Consider the following 6,826-nt stretch of genomic DNA (forward strand, 5'->3'; position numbering starts at 1 on the left):
TTGAAGATAATTCCTATGTAACTGATGTTTACCGAAAACCTACCGATATCGGAAAGTGCTAAACGAAAAAGTGAATGCCCTCTACGCTATAAAACCAGCACTGTGCGCGCTCTCATACAAAGAGCTTTCAAGACCTGCACATCCGAAAGTGATTTAAAAACTGAACTTAGATCGTGTAAACAAATCCTACTGAATAATGGGTTTTCAAATAGAACAGTCGACTCTGAAATATCAAATTATCATTCCAGAAATAACCTAACCAGCAATGCAGCAATATCTAATGGAAACGACACAGCAATCTTCTACTAAAATCATACGAACAAAGGCTACAATATAGATGAGCGAGTCCTTCAATCAATAATCCATAATAATATCAAGAGCACAGCGGACAATGGAAAAATAAAACTTCTGATTTACTACGAAAATAAGAAAATTGAAAACCTTGTAATGAATAATGCTTCAAGAAACTAATGTTGTTTGTGAAGTCTCATGTAATAAAGAAGGTTGTAGACTTCTTCAAAACATAAACTACATTGGTCTTACTAGCACGACCTGAAGCCGACGACTCACATGCCACCTACAATCTGGAGGACCTAAGATCCACATGCGGGAGGCTCACAATGAGACCATCACCCGAGCGACATTGGAGGCCTGCACCAGCATAGTTATGTGGTGCCCCGACCCATAGAGACTGGCGATAGCTGAGGCCCTCATTATCAAGAGCGAGTCTCCAGCTATCAACCTCCAAACTACAGGATTTGTCCGGTCGCTGAAATTATTTTAGGAGTAGTTTTAAGCTAATATTTTAATTTGTATCCACTATACCATTGATTTGTACTTCTGTCATTTGCAGAGTTCAATTTCAAGTGTTGCAAAAACTTTCACCAGCTTGATAATGAAAATTGTATTTTCGAAACGTCGCAATCTATTAAAATGTCATTTGGATACTAGCTTTTTGATCTCCCGGCTCCAGCAAGAAAATTTATTCTGCTCCTGGAAAAAACGAACAAGAAGATTATTAATAAAAAACATGCTCTGGTCTTTAATCAAACTTGCATTAAGAAAAATTTCTGCCAAATTACACCAATTTTCAGAATTTATCATAAATAGATTTGAAACTTGATACTGTTTACATGTAACCAGCAGCTGACCAGGCGTTGTTCGTGGTAGAAATCCCGAATTTCAAGTCCCATAGGAGCAAATCTCACAGATAATTTCCAAATTAAAGTAATTTTAATGGGAAATAGACACATTAAAATATACTTATTAAGGATTCCTATGTAAATCATTTTCAAAAGTTTGAAAGAAATTATATTCATAAACTAAAATCTAGTCTGTCAAATCAAAACAAAAATTAAAATTTTCCCGATAGCACAACATGTATTGCGGATACTGGCTCATAAACTCATATAAATTTCTTGGATTTAGCTTCAAACAAACGCATAAACAAACACTCAAAAAAGACGAGCACAATAAATAATTTGACGCAGAATACGGCTCCCATTTTCTGCTGGTAGATGCCATTGGCGGACGAAGTAGGGAGCTTGCACATATATTTTTCAGTCTCTGGTTTATTCAAGTTCATTTTCCTACTATAAAATTAATATTCTGCGATCAAATCGGGGATGATGTAGGATGGAATACTCAATGATGTAATGATATCTGATCATTGAAATAAAAATATGGTAATTTTTAGTAGTTCCTTGTAGGTGTCAAGCGTCTTAGTAAGTCGTTTTAATCATGACGACCAATTTTTCCGAAGATTGGCAAAAAATTTCAATATATGACATTGAATTATATTTTTACTGAGTTTCATGAGCAAATGAAGTTAGAAGCTCATCCAAAATCTAGATCACTGAATACGACTTCTGTGGAAATATGAAGAATATAAATTTGTAGCTTGCATTTGAATCAGGCAAAAATCTATCATTATCGTAGAAACGTTTGTACGTTAATACGGCAGAGGATGTGAAACTGTGCGGGATACGGGTGTATATATATATTATTTAGCAATATTTACATTGATATAACCTGCATTATAACTTAGCCACTTATTACGTTATAATTACTACATTTTTAAACACCCTAGACAATATTACTGATCGAATTATTATTCAAAATCCTAATGAGGTTCGAACATGACAATGTCTTACGGCATTCAAGTCCAACACTCAATTCGTTAGCTGGAATGAAACACGGAACAAAATACCGCAACAGTTTAACAATCATTCAGTGTGGCTGCAGCCCTTGTGATGGAAGGTGTGGTGGTGTCGCTCCAGGACTCAGGAGCTCTCCGTGTTCATGTGCCTCTTCATTTGTGTGCGATAACAGGGGCGATATCACGGCAAACAAAAAATTCACGAACATATTTTGATGTGGCGCAATTTTAAGCAACATTCCTAGTATTCAAATTTTGTACGACAAAGTGGTTTGCATTGTGATTAGGTATAGCATGAAGAAAAGCATTAACGTTAAAATTCAGTGAATATCCCAGGATTTTAACAGCTTGGTTATTATCTTAGAAGAGACCATGGCAGTATTTTTTACGTGAGGTGAGTGTACTTAGTACAGCTAGCACTTTTGAGTCCTCACGCGAGGCTAACGGGTTATTACGAAGGCTCATCACAAGGTCAGCTTTGTTAAACTTTGCGTTGCAGGATGGCAGAGATAACTCATCGTGGTGCAACAACATGGAAGAAAGATACGTTATCGGTAATCACTTTATTGTTGAATTCGGACTGAATAAATAGTGCGAATTTAAGGTAAGGCTCAGTCTTGTTCTGTTATTTGAGGTATGAAGTATCAGGAAATGAAGTAAAAAAATATGCACAAGTTAAAATTTATTTTTCAAGAAATACGAAACATATAAGAAGGAAATAAATAAGTGTACATGAAATTAAGATCTAAATTAGAAGATCGAATCAGTCGATCATAGACGAAATTGTTTACCTTCAAATAAGTGCAGAGAAATAAAAAATGTTAAGCGGCCATCGAGCTTGAAATCTTCTCAAAAAGTTATGAATAAATAATTTATTCGTAACTTTTTCTAATTGGATGGAACTCTAAAAACTATTGTTCATATATTCAAGTTTAGTAACTTAATTAGTTCCAAAATATAAGTTAAATATCATACTTAATTCTAGCATCAGATTGCTAGATCCAATATGCATACACTTGTTCATATTTCACCGCTCCTAAATTAAACTTTTGCTGTTACTTCTTGTATTGTTAAAGATTTATTATAAAGTTACATAATTACATTTTAATTTAGTCATACTTTCGAACAATTTAGAAGCGTTCCGTGTCATAGCCTAACTATTTGTATCTATATTTTGCAAATTGTTATGAATGACCAAATATGTGTTATCGAGATTCGGCATTGGCACCAACATTTTATGACCAAATGCTGACGCGTAATTATGTTCTATAAATTAAAAATATAATACGCAGGCGTCTCAATTTTGGGTCGTTAATTTATATTTTTCAATCCCTTCCTAGCGTGCGTTAATCCGATGTCTCATGTCAACGATGGATTTACGGAGTAGAGATTTTAAATAATCCGCTTGATTAATCGCCTTGGCTATCAGGCTGCAAGCTAGAAAAGATATATAGAAGACAAATGAGTGCCTGAAACTTAATAACTATTTATTTATTGTCTATAAATCGTTAAATAACTAATGCAAAGAAATAATTCCGTTCGCACACTGTCGCTGCTTTTAGCCACATGTTAGTCCGCTCCATTTAAAATTATTACATCCTCCTGCTCATAGAATATTATATGAAATAACTTTATTTATAACGCTGGCACAAACGTTATTTGGCTTAGCCAGCGGAGGGATTATGAGGCATTTGGATATTATGCTTTAATCGCACCTCAAAACGCGGTGGATCTGAAAATAATGACCAAACAAAGGAATCAAAAATTAGCTAAATATGATTGGAAATTAGCAATATACCAAATATGATCACAATGACAAATATGTCAGTAAGGAAAAACTTCTTAAATTCATCACGAAATTAACTTACGTATGTGCTTGGCCCCTACTTTCCTGAATCAGAATGAAAGATTTTTTCCACCTTTGAATTTCCGTCCCTAATACATGAAAAGTCTTACTAGCACACTGAGTGATTGATAGCTGCGGGCTTAACAAATGACAAAAATAAATGAACGTGAATATACATATAATAGTCATGATATTTCTCAAGTAATATTTCAGAGTAGTAAATTTAGAATACTGAAAAATGGCATAACACCGAATAACCTAGTCATCGTGCGTCGAGATAAAGAACTGACGTGCGAGACGTAGCGGCTAATGAACGGTTCCTAGAATGTTGCCACTAGGTGCATGAAAAAATACACATAAAGAGAACTTAATACCAGACAGGAAAATAAATCCTGTTGCACAGGTCAATTTAACTCTAATTATTACGTGGCGGTTTAATGCAAACGTGCTATATACTGTATGTGTACCCGCGTGCTTAAATTCGGTATCCCATTAAACTGGGTTACACAATTTACGTAGCCGTACAATCATGGCAATCCGGTGAGATTGATGTTGTGCTTGATAATTGTAATAATGATGAAGATGATGATGATCGCTACAGTAAACATCCTCGGCATCAGAGCCTCACGCACAATTAATTATTGTGTTGATTGCCAGAGCTGTTATTACAACCGCACGTTGGGAGGGTGCGTCAAAGCGAATTATCGCTAGGCTAGGCTGTTCAAAAATGAAATAATCTTTCTTTTATTCGTGAAGCAGAAAGAATCCTATCATTCTTGAAGCCGAATGAATTTTTTCATTCGTGACGCCGAATGAATCCATCTTTCATTCGTGAAGCCGAACGAATCTTTCCATTCACGATGTCGAAAGAATCCTTCCATTCGTGAAGCCTAAAGAATCCTGTCATTCGTATAGCTGCAAAAATCCTTCCATTTGTTAAGCCGAAAAATCCTTTCATTCGTGAAGATGCAAAATATTTTTATTCGTGAAGCCGAAAGAATCCTTCCATTCGCAAAGCCAGAAGAATCCTTCTTCCATTCGTGAATCGAGAAGAATCCTTCCATTCGCAAAGTCCAAAGAATCCTTCCATTCGCAAAGTCCAAAGAATCCTTCCATTCGCAAAGTCGAAAGAATCCTTCCATTCGCTAAGCCGAAAGAATTCTTCATCCATTCACGATGCCGAAAGAATCCTTTCACTCGCGAAAACGAGAATATCCTTCTTCCTATCGTGAAGCCGAAAGAGTCCTTCTTTCATTGGGCGGCCATGAAAGAATTAACGCAAGCTACGTTCACGACGCCAGCTGCGGGAAAGCTCTAATCCGATGAGCTTTTCAGCAGCCTCGTTGAGTCTGGGCAATCCTTGTACCCGAGTTAAGGATCGTCAGGCAATCTTTGTACCCGAGTTAAGGGTCGTCAGGCAATCCTTGTACCCGAGTTAAGGATCGTCAGGCAATCCTTGTACCCGAGTTAAGGATCGTCCGGCAATCCTTGTACCCAAGTTAAGGATCGTCCGGCATTCCTTGTATCCGAGTTAAGGATCGTCCGGCAATCCATGTTCTCAAGGATCGTTAACCAATCTTCGTGAATAAGTAGCGTGATAAGTGAATATGTAGCGTGATTAGGCATTTAATAAGTGATGATGCATTTTTTGAGAAATGTAGCGTGATTCGCTTAAACTTCTTAATATTTTCGTCGAATTATGATTCTAACATGATTTATTTTACTTTATTCCGTGGGTGTAGAAAAAGTCCAAACATTGTCATTATCGTCGAATAAAGTCACAAGTTTACCAGCTGATCGTGCTTTAGCTTTGGAAATAATATCATTTCAACTATAGACAATTATGTTCATTTCTCGCGCCGTAAACGTGAAAAACGATACTGCACCTATCGTTATCGACTATGATGTTTTGAGCTTGTGTCAGTTTATATTGGATGCAGGTAATTCGACTTCGATTTTAATTTTTCATGGATATATGAACAAATTATAATTTTGTAGCCTGTTTCATTTAATTTTTTTACTGGCTATATGGAAGTGCGATCACTACTTGTTCCCGGTCGCGCTTGACTCATGGCTGGCTGTATAGAATTTCCCAAGACACGCTAAAATTTTACGCTGAAATATGAAGTATTTTCATTTTACGTTTCATTTTACGGCCAGTACGGGCTGCCAGACAGAGGACTATAAGGCCCGTAAAGACATAAAATAAAACTGCTAACATAAAATATAGCAGATTATAACGCTCATAAATACTTGAGTTTCCCTGGTTTATCTGCCTTTTGTTGCCACCATGCAGCCTCCTAATGGATCGGCCGGTATAACCTGACATAATGGCAGTTTTTTTCTTTTGCAATATCGATGACATTTCAAATAATAAATTTTTCATAATTGAGACTTTCATTTGAGCGGTTTGGATTGATCTTGGTCTTTTTCTTGTTTACTTGCTAATTTTTTGACTGAATCACATTATATTGATCATTTGTTCATATCCTCAATTATTTTAATTTCACGTAGAAATGTTGTAACTCAAAGTAACACCACATGCCAAACAAACTTATGAAGTAAATCGAATGATGGGATTTGTGAAGAGCGTAATATTGTGAAATTTTTTACAATACAAAAGTGCAATAATATGCTTAATAGTATCTTTAGTGTCCCTAAAAAGTGCCGCTGACTTGAACCAAGGTCACATAGGCCTGCTTGCCCTGCGTGTGGGCCTATGCGTCCAAGGTCGCATAGGCCTCCCTCACTCGGTGTAGGTTTAATTGTCTAACGTCGCATAGGCCTTCCTCGTCGAGTGTCAGTGTGGAATTTTTTAGAAA

The sequence above is a fragment of the Hyalella azteca genome, unplaced genomic scaffold (genome assembly GCF_000764305.2).
Source record: "Hyalella azteca isolate HAZT.00-mixed unplaced genomic scaffold, Hazt_2.0.2 contig14215, whole genome shotgun sequence".
Lineage (NCBI taxonomy): Eukaryota > Metazoa > Arthropoda > Malacostraca > Amphipoda > Hyalellidae > Hyalella > Hyalella azteca.